Source organism: Benincasa hispida, chromosome 4 (genome assembly GCF_027475165.1).
Source record: "Benincasa hispida cultivar pf3 chromosome 4, pf3_genome.v1.1, whole genome shotgun sequence".
Taxonomy (NCBI): domain Eukaryota; kingdom Viridiplantae; phylum Streptophyta; class Magnoliopsida; order Cucurbitales; family Cucurbitaceae; genus Benincasa; species Benincasa hispida.
The window spans coordinates 30,696,312-30,710,264 of NC_143481.1; the positions used below are offsets into that span (position 1 = coordinate 30,696,312).

The 13,953-nt window shown below is 38.9% G+C and overlaps 1 non-coding gene across 1 annotated transcript; it reads left to right on the plus strand.

Annotated features, from left to right (window-relative positions):
• Positions 1–9,280: 9,280 nt before the first annotated feature.
• LOC120076958 (small nucleolar RNA R71) lies at positions 9,281–9,387 on the plus strand. The gene has a single exon (XR_005481702.1). It is a non-coding gene; the product is annotated as a small nucleolar RNA R71 (small nucleolar RNA).
• Positions 9,388–13,953: the final 4,566 nt, after the last annotated feature.

Consider the following 13,953-nt stretch of genomic DNA (forward strand, 5'->3'; position numbering starts at 1 on the left):
CACTCTAGTGAGAGTTGTATTGTGTTCTTCAAAAATTCCAACATTTGTAACGGTTTGATCCTAAACCGTGGAAAGGATCGGGTCTGCTCTTGAACCCGTAAAAGGAGCGTTGGTGTAACGGTTGGGCTCTAATCCTTGGAAAGAGTCGGAAATATTTTATTCAAATTCCCAAGAGGCGCTTGAGGAGTGGAGTAGGTCAAGTTTGACTGAACTACTATAAAAATTACGGTGTCTTCTTCTCTAACTTTTTCCTTTTTATTTTTGCAATTAATTTAAGCAATTTATTGTATATTTTAGTTTGTTCTTATTTATTTGCTAAAATTTGATAGAATTAAATTATCACATTTTTGTCATCTTATTTGTTGCATAAATTGAATTTTTCTTATTATTTATAAAAAAAAAGTGTATTAATTAGTTTAATTGGGTTAATTTAGAAAAAAAAGTTTAATTAAACCCTATTCAACCCCCCTCTATGGTTGCCATATCGATCCAACAGCCTTATCGCCAACACTTACTCCCTATACTTACTTACTTAACTTCTTTAGTGCCAACTTGATAAACATTATTAACTTATACAATTAGCCTATATCAGGAAGGCTCAACATCAACTTCCATATAATCACATGTTTAACAAACCATAACACAATATTTACAAATAAAATATTTACAGCTTGGCCCAAGCTTTACTAACAAAACCCTACTCCGCTCACAACATGTGCACATCATTATAGACCATTAACCTAAATTCTTTTAACTAGCCAGATCTATCAGTGGCAAGCAGTAGTAGGATCAACCTTGAGGAATCTGACCACTACCTGGGAAAAGAAAAACATAGGAAAACTGTGAGTTAGTTGCCCAGTGAGTGACTATAGAAATAATATTATGTCATGATTCACATTATTATAAACATGTCAACATACTGGAAAACGTTTCAAGAAACTTCTAATAAAACATAAACATAATCATAATCTCATGCTTTTTTTAAGGAAAACTCATCAATCATCAATAAATCTCTTTAAACCTTAGCTGAGAACAAACATACATCGCTCTAGCTCCCAACGTCTGTATCTGGCCAAGAGACCCATACTTCGGCCTCAGATTACTGGTTTATGGCCTAGGAGACCCATACTTCGGCCTCTCATTCAGAATTACCTACGTCCACATGGAGTTTCTAAAACCATCAACACCTTAGGTACTTTTTGGATACCTTCTATACCTACAGTATCCGGCTTACTAAACATATCATGCTTAAGAAAAAAAAAGGGTAATTGCAATTAGTAGCATTTTTAGGAATAATAACCAAGTGTATAACATCATTTGAAAAAAAAATTGCAAATATAGACAAATCTATCATCGATAGACTTTTATCGTTGATAGACCCCCAAGTCTATTAGCGATAGACTTCTATCGTTAATAGACTCTTCCCAGTGATATGGTCTATCATTGATAGACCCCTACCAATAATATGGTCTATCACTGATAGACTCCTAACAATAATATGGTCTATCACTGATAGACTATTTAAATTTGGCCATATTTGCAATTTTTTTTTACATTATGTTATATCTGCTAATACTTTGGGTCTAATGTCTATATTTGCAACTGTCCCAAAAAAAAAAAAAAACATATACATTAAGAATCATTTAATCATAGTCTTTAGCATAACATTTGTAGAAACATGGCTTTTATCTTAAAAATGCATGTTTCATCATAGATATTTAGCTTTTGTAATGAATCAACATATAACCTTGGCATGCAATCAAACATATACATGCTAGAGAAGAAATGCTATGCAATTCATAAAACTTCATTGCTTGAAGACGTATAAACTTATCATCAAACATCATTGAAATCGCATGGTCTTTTGATGACTAAAATTAGTGGGACGCAATTATTCGATGCATGTCATAGGTTATGCGTTGATTATCATGCGTCGGTGGTCATGCGTTGGAATGAAACTATGCGTTAACAAATGTATGCGATGACCATGTGTTCCCGTCATAAGTTTTCTTACGCTCGCACCAAGTATAACACGAACGCAAGTTTCTCGAGTGATCCGAGGTCAAACTTAGGGACTTGTAACTAAATGCTATGCGGTAATGTGTTTGCGGCAGTTGAATGAAAGAATGATGGAGAGTATAAGCTATAAACTACTCCTACTCCTATCTAACAGACAAAGCAATGAGAATATGAATGAGAGATAGAGACACGACAACTGTTGACGTGTAGTAAATGCATGGAAAATAGATAAAATGTGAGGATGCCTTCATCGCAACCCTAAGCTTGACCGCAAGGGCAACCTCAGCCAACGCAGGCTATGCGATCATGCTACACACACTCGTGCCTAAATCTAGGACGTATGCAGTGTGTATGCGAAGTGTCGAGAGGCCTTATTCCTAAGTCTCTATTCCTGCTTATGTGCTCTCACACATAAACAAGATGGCCACATACCACCACCGTATCCTACTTCTTGGACGCATGCAATATCCTCTCCGTAGGGTGCATACGCTGTGTAATAGAAAACGGAGCTTATTCCTAAGTTCTCCATTCTTGCTTATGTGTTCCAATCCGCTCTCTTGAGTCTTAGATTTGGTTTTTAGACTACTCTCTCAAGTATGCCTAAATGATGAATGATGCACTCATAAGACAAGGTAACCATATAAACTTGGCTGACGTAAAATTATTCCTATCTCTAGTGAATACTTGCTTACATTGCTTAATGCGACCAACCATTTACCCTCCCGGATAGTTAGTTGTTGCTAACTTTACTCGTAGATAAGCATTGCGTCCGCCTATGGACAGGCGTTGCTACAGCTTCACACTAAGCAAATAAGGTTTTCTCACACACTCGCACAACGCACACCTCCCAGTGGTTTCCTACATGCTTCATATCTCTAATCTGCATGACTAAGTATGCGATACTCTAACAGTCATACTAAGTGATGCAATGAAGATTAAGGATACTAAGTAATGAAGATGGAGATGGAATCGAAGGAAATATAGAAATGCAGTGAACACATAATGTATTAATTTCTTAATCCAAAATGTAATACAATACAATATAAGAAAAGAAGAGGAAATGAAATGACCAGCTGGAAGTAATGTCTTGCTTCCAGCAGATGTGTGTCAAGGCTGCCGGTGGTGCCATGGATGGGTGGTGGAGCTGACTCTCTCGAGATCTAACTCCGGCGAAGGCTCTGGTCATCACTCGGAATGGATGAAGGAGATGAAGAACTCTCAAGCTTTCTTTTAACGCGTTCGTCTGGATCACAAGGATCCACCCGAAGGTAGGAAACTTTGGATGAAAACCTTAGATGATCTGAAGTTATGATTAGCGGCTTCTATTTATAGAGCTTGATCGCCAACAGCATTAATGGACCTGCTCTAATTTTGACATTTGCGGCGCGTTGGTCCTTTTCTGATTCTCTGCTACTAACGGCGTGGTAGGTGAAATGTCAACATCATCTTTTGATTTTCCTGAGATATGCGTTAATGCTTCCATTCCACCAACCTTGCGGTAATTCTGCTATTATGGTTATCATCATGTAGCCACAATCTTGAAATGACCGCAATCACTTGGTTACCGCAACTTCTACACGATGACTGCAATCGGTTGATTACCGAAACTCCCATGCGATGGACGCATGCGGTTGATTACCGCAACACCCATGCGTTGAATGTATGCATTCGCATTTACAATGGAGAATTTCTCCGCATGAGGTCGTCTATGCGATAGCCCAGCTTCCGCGTATGCGTTCGATTCCTGCATTAGCTACAAAAATAGACAATTGAACGCATAATAACGCATAATAGTGGGTTAGCCGAGATTCTTAATGTTGAACGACGCAAACTCATTTTCTCATGAATTCCTAACATAATTGTCGCATATTCTGCTTAATAGCCCTCATAATTCTAAACAAAAGGCCTAAGATGACGTGCATTTCTGCATGTCATCATCTTTTATGCATAAAAAATTGAAAACATTAAGATTATTTTAGTCACTCATTACTCGTTTGAGCTCTTAATGATTTGTAGGCTTCTCCTAGCTCCTCTTGGCCTGAAACAACATAATTCCTTGTTAGATTCCTTAGAATTCCTATCAAGATACTTCAAATAGTTTGCTTACTAGCGAGACATTTACAAGCGGGATCATCATTAGCGAGACCAGTACAAGCGAGATTGTCACTAGTGAGATCATCACCAAGGAGATCATCACTAGCGAGATCTTCACTAGCGAGATCATCACTAGCGAGATCATCACTAGTGAGATCGTCACCAAGGAGATCATCACTAGCGAGATCTTCACAGAATTTAGCGAGACTAGGCAGAAAATCAGTGAGATTTGAGTGACCAGCGAGATTTACACAATCCTTGTCTCGCTCTTGCTCCCTCGGGTGAGCTGCTTGCTTAATCTTCCCAACTAGCTGCCTACTTATGCAACAAATTCCTGTTTCAACTTCAAAAATTTATAACTCGAAATCCAGAACTCATTTCGAGAAACTTTCTTCTACAAACTTATTTATAATTGAGTTAATACCTTACCTTAAAATTTCAGCCCTAAATTCCTCGTGGTCTGGCCTGGAGCTTTCAATCTTTACCACTGGCCCCTATAATCCGAGAACTTGGCCCTTCTGCAATTTCTTCACTTTTCAACCTTCTTCTTATATGATCTTTCTTCAGAAACCCTACCTCTAAAAACTATACTCTTATAGATTTCAAATGGCACAAATTTCACTTAGATCGCACAAGTCAATTGCCTAAACCGAGTCTTTGAACTGCTTCTTCCTTTTTATTTAATCGGTTGCCTTCTCATGCATGAAATCATCGACCGCCACCTCACCCACTAATGGGTTTAGTGCTGTCGGCCAGGAAGACTTAATTTAAGTTTAATTAATTAATCTTTTTTTTTCTTTTCTTAACCTATCTTCTTCGTTCCTTCTTTCTTCTTTTCTTCCTTCTTCTTCTCTTCTTTTCTTCTTACTTCCTTGTATTAAACCAGAAGTTTCACTTATTACTTATTTAACATAATATCCTCATGGCTAAACATACTTATGTAGAGAATGTAGAATTAGTGGTTTACAATTTACCTCCCCCTAAAAGAAATTTCGTCCCCGAAATTTACCTGAGATATCATCTAACAAGTTGAGGATATCTCCTTCTCATTTTCTCTTCAGGTTCCCAGGTTGCTTCCTCAATTGCATGATTACACCATAATACCTTTATCAAAGGTATCATCTTATTCTTTTGGTCTTTTCTTTCTAAAATCTCGATAGGCTCTTCTTCGTATGATAAATCTTCCTTGAGTTGTACTGGTTGTTCTGCTAGTATGTGCGTAGGATCAGGCATATACTTCCTCAACATTGACACATGGAATGCGTCATGAATACGAGTTAACTCTGGAGGTAACTGCAGTTTATAAGCTACTGGGCCAATTCGTTCCACAATCTCATATGGTCTGCTATATCGTGGACTTAACTTTCCTTTTCTCCCAAGTCAGAGAATTCCTTTCTATGGAGACAATCGAAGAAATATCTGATCTCTGACTTCAAATTCTAGTTTTCTTCTTCGCTTATCTGCATAACTCTTCTGTCCATCCCGAGCCGTCTTAAGGTTATTCTGATAAGCTTCATATTCTCAGTTGTTTGCTGAACTAATTCTGGACCCAATAATTTTTGTTCTCCAACTTCGTTCCAACATACCAGGGTCTTACATGGTCTATCGTATAATGCTTCATAGGGAGCCATTCTGATAGTTGAATGATAACTCTTGTTGTATGCAAATTCGACCAACGATAATTGCGTATCCCAACTTCCTTTGAACTGTAACACGCATGCTCTTAACATATCTTCCAGTGTCTGTATAATTTTTTCAGACTGTCCATCCGTCTGTGGATGAAAAGCCGTACAGAAATGCAATTTAATGCCCATAGCCTTCTGCAAACTAGGCTAGAATTTCGAAGTAAACCTTGAGTCTCGATCTGACACTATCGACACTGAGACTCCATACTGAATGACTATTCTATCTACATAAATCTTAGAGAACCCATCGGATTAGTCTAGGCTTCGCATCTTTTTTGGTCATCAAATATCTTATCGTAGAGTGGTCTATGTGGACTATCACCTTTGATCCCAACAAGTAAGGTCTGAATTTTTCAATCGCAAAAATTACCGCTAAAAGTTCCTTCTCGGTGGTGGTGTAATTCGCCTGCATGGAGTTTAATGTTCTGCTAGCATATGCAATAGGGTGTAACATTGTCTTTACTTTTTGTGCCAAGACTACCCCCTCACATATCCGCTGGCACCGCACATCAGTTTGAATGGTTTTGCCCAATCGGGTGCGATTAGATTTTGGCGTTGTAATCAAAGCGTCCTTTAGTGCTTTGAATGCAGTGAGGCAGTGTGAATTAAAATCAAAGGGTCTATCAGCTTCCAACAACACATTCAAAGGTCGAGCGATCTTGAAAAAGTCCCTCACAAACCTTCTGTAAAACCCTGCATGTCCTAGGAAACTCCTTAAAGCTTTCACATTCGCTGGAGGTGGAAGTTTTTCTATAGCTTCAAATTTTGCTTTATCCACCTCTAACCCATTCCTTGAAACCTTGTACCCGAGCACAATTCCTTCTTTGACCATAAAATGGCACTTTTCCCAATTCAATACCAGATTAGTTTTTTCACATCTTTTTAGTATTCTCTCCAGGTTTTGCAGACAGATTTCATATGTTTGCCCATAGACTGAGAAATCATCCATAAATATTTCAACTGAGTCTTCAAGGTACTCGGAGAAGATTGCCATCATACACCTTTGAAACATACTGGGAGCATTGCATAATCCAAAAGGCATGCGACAAAAGGCGAACGTTCCATATGGACATGTGAACGTGGTCTTTTCTTGATCCTCTGGTGCAATCATAATTTGGTTATAGCCTGTGTACCCATCAAGGAAGCAGAAATAATTATTCCCCGCTAATCGGTCGAGCATTTGATCAATGAAAAGCAAGAGGAAATGATCTTTCTTTGTCGCCGCGTTAAGTTTCCTGTAGTCCATACAAATCCCCAACATGTGACGGTCCTCATGGGGATCAATTCATTGTTTGCATTAGCAACCACTGTCATCCCACTCTTTTTGGGAAACACATTGCACGGGGCTAACCCACGTGCTATCTGCGATAGGGTAGATAATGCCGACATCTAACCATTTGATGATTACTATTTTGACAACCTCCTTCATCGTAGGGTTTAGTCTATGTTGAGGTTCTATTGAGCCCTTCTGATTTTCTTCAAGTCGGATTCGATGCATGCAATACGTCAGGCTAATACCTCTGATGTCTGCGAGCGTCCATCTGATTTCTCTAATATATTTCTTTAAAACAATGCAGTTTCTTTTTCTTCAGGTAACGCAGAGGATATGTTGACTGATAAGGTTTCATTCTGGCCGAGAATACGTACTTCAAGTGGGTCGGTAGAGTTTTTAGTTCTAGTGTAGGTGGTTGCTCTAAAGAGGGCTTCTGTGTTTTTCTTTCTTCATCCAAATTCAGCATTTCCTCATTCTTTAATATCTTTATTATCGCATGGCAAGTCTCTATGGATGTTGTCGCATCCTCTCTTTTTTCATTTTTTTCCTCGGACTCCCAATTTTCAGCGCGGGTGTGTTCATCTTTGGAATCTGATAGGCCTTCCTCATCTGGGAACTTCATTGCCTTGATAATATTAAACTTTAGCTTCTTTCCGTTGACGCTCATTGTGATTTCTCCCTTATGCACATCTATTTGAGCACGACCAATAGACAAGAATGATCGTCCTAATATAATTGAAACATCTTTATCAACTTCATAATCTAAGAAAATGAAGTCTGCAGGTAGAATGAATCTGTCTATTGTTACCAAAACATCCTTTAATTTCCCTTCAGGGTGCACCAAGGATCTATCGGTGAGTTGAAGAGTCACCGTTGTGGGTGTTAGCTATCCCACATTCAATCTTTTGAAGATTGAAAGGGGCATTAAGTTTATGCTTGCCCCAAGATCGCATAATGCTTGACTAATATAGATTCCTCCTATTGAGCAGGGTCTTGTGAAACTGCCTGGGTCGCGCATCTTTGGTGGGATTATTGTGTTGGATTCTTGTGTCAATGCCACCGTGGCGAATTTTCTCATGCTTCTCTTCTTCGAGACAATGTCCTTCAAAAATTTTGCATACACCGACATCTGCTCTATTGCATCTATGAATGGAATATTGATGTGCAATTGTTTCAATATTTTCAAGAAACGTTGATACTGACCTTCATCGTTATGTTTCTTTTTCAGTCTTTGAGGGAATGAAGGTAGTTGTACTTTCAGTGTTTCATGGTCTAGAGGCTTAGAGGTGATTGCATCTTCTGGTTCCCTAGTTTCAGACTCCTTTGATTCATTCTGCGATATAGGCTTCTTTCATTCAATCGTCGGTTGCTCCTTTGACTTGGTCTTGCGAGGCTCCTTTCTGACTTCTATCACTGCCTTTCCACTCCTTAGGGTGACTTCTTGGCAGTGTTCTTTCCCCGTATTCCCTGGATTGCGTGGAAGCTCAGTTGAGCTAGGCAATGTCCCTTGGGGTCTGTTCTTTAGCTCTCCTACAATTTATCCAATTTGAATTTCCAAATTGCAGATGGATGTAGCTTGGTTTGAAGGACTGTTTCATTCTTTTCGATGTATTGCTTCAACAAGTTTTCCAGTGATGATGAGGATGGTGTTTGGGAACTGCTAGCTTGCTGTTGTCCAATAGTTTTATCGAAAAATCCTAGCGATCTCTCTCTCTGAGCCACAAGCTGACTGCCTTACTGTTGGTTGTTCTTCCAAGAAAAATTAAGGTGATTTCGCCACCCCGGGTTGTAAGTGTTTGAAAAAGGATTGTTTTTTACAAAGTAAACTGATTGAGGATTTCGTGGGCATTCTTCAAAAGAATGTGATTCTTCACATACAACACAGCTGGTGCTTGTTTGCTCTATCACATTAACTTGCCCATTTCGAGTTCCTGAATTGTTTATTGCGATGCCTTGCAACAAGTTTATCATTACATTCATCTGATTTTGTAATGATGCGATGGCACCATTACTCGTATTACCTTCTCTGGGCTTTGTTCTTTGATCGCTTTCTTGCCAATCTTCGTGGTTTTTTGAGATGCAATCAAGAATATTCTTTGCTTCATCATATGTTTTGTCCACAATACCTCCTGCTACTACCGCATTGGCAACTGTCTGCGATGCAGAGTTGAGTCCATGATAGAAAATCTCCATTTGGAGGCAATCCGACAATCCATTGTGTAGGCAATCGCATACTAGTCTCTTGAATCTCGCCCATGCGTCACTGAGCGATTCATCTTCTTCTTGTTTGAAGTTAGTGATCAATTTCCTCCTTCTGGCATTTTCTATGGGAGGGAAATACTTCTTCATAAACTTCTCCACAGCTTGTTCCCATGACGTTATCTCTCCTGGTTCGAGAGAGTATGCCCATTTTCTTGCTTTATCGCATAGTGAAAATGGAAATAACGTGAGTCGAACCTCTTCTGGGGAAATATTAGGGAACATAAAAGTGTTGCAAATTTCAATGAAGCTTCGTAGATGGGCGTGCGGATCTTCACCATGCCGACCTCTGAACTATCCTGCTATTTGTATCATTTGTAACATTACTGGCTTCATCTTGAACCTTGATCCATCCAATGCTGGTCTCATGATTCCTGGGGAGAAATCATACAAGTTTGGTGATGCATAGTCTCGAATGGGTCTATTACGATCATTTGCCAGTAGGATAGGATTTTCCATCATGTTGTTTTCATTCGCTACTTGTTCTTCAGGTTGTTCAGTCATTATACAAACTCTTCCTTGCTGTTTATGTCTGTTTCTCTGCTTTTTGCAAAAAGTTCTTTCGATCTCTGGGTCATACTTGAGCTCAAGTGTATGTCCTTCGCTCATACGACGCTTGCTTCTTCCTTCACAGGTGGAATGGCAATACAACAAAGGTCGAAAGCTGCAAAGATAAAAAAAAAAAATTATGTTAGCGCAATCTATACCGTAATCCCCGGCAACGGCGCCAAAAACTTGATGGGTTGATTTATCATGTGATGTAAGAATGTGTGGATGCGATGATCATGCAAGTTTTCCTAACAAAGCCCAAGTATAAGCCTTCTTAGGGTCTTGGTAAGTCTAGGGTCGAATGCAGGGATTACTAAATAGATATGTGACGGACTCTCTGATCCTATTGCGATGGTGATTTAAGAAGTAGATGGTGATTTAACTTAGATTTTCTAATGCGATGGAATTAAATGCACAGCGATAAAGGGTGGTGTTGTGACAAGTATGCGATGAAGGGGTTGAGAAGAGGTTTCACTAGCATTTCTTAAGATATTGTACAAGTCATGCGATCATGCTATACACAAATATTAAGCACTACATTTCTCAATGCATAAGGCCACATTTCCTATTTCTAGGATGCATGCGATGTGTATGGAATGTAGTAGATAGAACTTATTTCTAAGTCTCTACTCTTACTTATGTGATCTAATCCGAATCTCTCAAGCCTAGATTCTGTCTTTAGACTACTCTCTCAAGTACTCCAAATGATGAATGAAGCATACATAAGACAAGATGATCGCATTAAGTGCACAGCTTAAGTCATGCTAGCTAAGTACTTCTCAACCCATTCACAAATTTAGTTACTCATGCATGGTGTGAAGAGATTGAACATAAATTGAAATGAAGTTTCCATTTTTGCAAGTAAAGTGTTTGAGTACAAAACAATAAATGGTGTAAGAAGTATCAAGCCAGGTAAACAATGTCTTGCTTCCTCTGGCTTTTTACACTACTCTTATCACTTCAATTCTTTCCCAAGTTGATAATTCTTGCTTTCGCAAGGGTTTGGTGTCTCTCCTCCGTGCTGTTTTCGGCAGTCTCTCGACCTCTCCAAAAATTAATTTCTTCTCAAGAATTCCCTTCCCTCGGCTTTGCCTCGCTTCCTCACACACTCTCTTTCTGGTTTGGTAGCATTGGGTATTTATAGACTTCTAGACAAAGCAGCTCTTCTCGCTAATGATTGCGTGGATGGGTAGCATTAATTTCCATACCCTGTTGCATCGTCTGATAGTCACCGGAAGTTCAATATATTTGCAACAGTATGGTCTTCAACGACCGTCAACTATATTTTCGATTTGACCTTTATCAGCTTTACGTCCCATCATGTTTCATTACATTAGGCTACCACCTTTATGTAAAGTCATCACGCGATCATCTTTGAGGTACCCTTATATCGCAAACTCAAACACGCCATCGCATTATACCCTTGGATCACAAATTCAAGTGCGCCATCGCATTGTACCTGCACAGAATAACGCAATTTAACTGCTTTTATGCGATGAGCGTTAGCGATCGCAATTTTCTTTTAATTTGGCGCATTCAATCATAATATTGCCTATTTTATCATCGCTTTCTCCTATTGTTTTAATAAATTGAGCTTTAATAACTTGTATTTCTACCAGTTATCAAACATATCTCTCACTGACCCAATAACTACTCTGGATCCCAAAGACTTTCTACTTAGTGCATCTACTACAACATTTTCTTTATCAAGGTGGTACACAATTAAGCAGTCATAGTCTTTGATCAATTCTATCCATCCTCCCTGCCTCAAGTTTAATTCTTTTTTATCAAACATATACTTCAGACTCTTGTGATCTGTGAATATTTTACAACGCTCTCCAAATAGATAATGTCTCCACAGCTTTAGAGCCAATACAACTGCTACCAACTTCAGATCATGCGTAGGATAATTGCTCTCGTGCTTCTTAAGTTGACGAGACGCATATGCAATCACTTTCCCGTTCTGCATCAACACACATCCTAGTCTCTATTCGGATGCATCACAATAAATCTCAAATTCTTTACCTAGGATTGATAAAGTATAGGAGTCGATACGAGTCTCCATTTTAACTCTTGAAAGCTCTGCTCACATTCTGAAGTCCACACAAACTTCATATTCTAAAGAATAAGCCAAGATTAGAGGTTGCCTTAGTATGGGAGGATGAAGACACGTACAAGGACTACGTCACCGATAAATTCGATGTCAAATGGGCATATGTGGATTTTATGTATACGACAATGAACATCAGTGAGCACTAGATGATCCTTGCAATGGACATTAACAGAGGCCATATATTTGTTGGGGATGATGCCCTCAAGTCTCGTGTCCTGTAGTTTGTAAACAGTTTGTACGAATGCTTGTGTTGTATAATATATGATATTTACTTCACTTCTTGACTTTGCACATTTGGATGTTTTATTTGATTTACCAGAAACCAATAAACTTAAAATACCCGGTTGTCTTTATGTAACTTAAGCATGTATGTGGTGACATACAAGTGGATCATGTCTTAAGTGATAACCAAAATGGTCTGTTGTATATGGATATAAGAGGGATACCTTATCCTAGTAAAGCTACGAACGCGATCCGCTTTGTGGAATAGTTACAAGTGTTGTGACTTGTCACAGATGGTCTGATCCTAATCATTCGTGTAGTGGACATGGAACGGGGGCGTCCTATACAAATGTATAAGACCTGACCACGAAGTGTTAACGTCTCGTCATATAACCCCGTTCATGATAGAGACTTCACTTCATTAGGATGACCATAGGTAACATGACCTCACTCCTGAGTGAGTTGGGAACTCCTACCATTGAGGGCGGTCCTTTGATTTGCATGGGTGCGAATGACCAGAGCGCCGACTCAAACCTACCACTTTGGAGACTCATCTAATTTGGGAGTTGGGAACCTAGCTACACAAGATGAAGTTCACTCCTTCCCCGAAGCAGATGTAAGTAGATAGATTGCTCCCTTAAGGGTTGATCTCGGGGCTTGAATGATGTGGCACCACATGCCTTTTCATGGCCCGAGCAGTGTTCACACATAGTAGGACTATGTTGTATTATTCATTAAAGGGATCAGTGGTACTTAAGGAGTAAGATGTAACTACAGGGGCAAAATGATAAATTGACCCAACTGTACTTACAAGCATCTGTGAAGGGTCATCGTACTGATGATTGGTTATATCCGATGAACATAGAAATATATCTGTGGTAAGAAGAGTTCAGCTATCGGTCTTTAGTGGAATGTCTGGCAGTTAACGGATGGTGGATATCGTGGCTAAAGAGTTTAGTCAATTATTCACGTACTGTTGGAGCTTCGAGCCATAGGTCCATAAGGTCCCCTTGGTAGCTTGGATATAAGTTGAGAACTCGTTTTTGGATCAATTTAAAATGTTCAAATTGACAAGAGGAAGTTCAATTATATATGATATAATTGAACTAGTTAATTATATATGATATAATTGACTTTATGTATGAGATACATTAATTTAAAGGAAATTGGATATAAATATGATTTATATCTAATGAAGGAAAAATACTATGGTTAATATATGATATTAAACCATAGGTTATGAATATAATGTGATTATATTTATTATTTATTAATTTGATAGTTATGGGATAATTGGTCGGCGTCTCTTCTGTTTTTGTAACTGATGAGTAAGATGAAGAATCGTTTTGAGACGCTTAAATAGCTCACGGTGTTTTGCAATTCTAGAGAGTCATCGCTTAGTAAATCAGAGCATATACAATAGTGTTGTTTACTGAACAATCGCTTACACCCGTGCACGCTACTTAATAAACGATTGCTTATCTTTTACTAAACGATCGTTTAGCACCCGAGCTTTACTAAACGATCATATAGACGATCGCTTAGTTTTTCCTACACGATCATATACTTCACCTAAATGATCAAGCATTTTGCTTATACGATAGACGAGTCTTTCTCCCACTTGGTTGGTCGTTGTATATGATCTCTTTTCCTCCTCCCCTCTATCAAATCCGAACAGAGCCCACTCTTTGGATTCTCACTCCGAGGATACTGAGGGTTCCAAGTGGTGGTTTCATTCC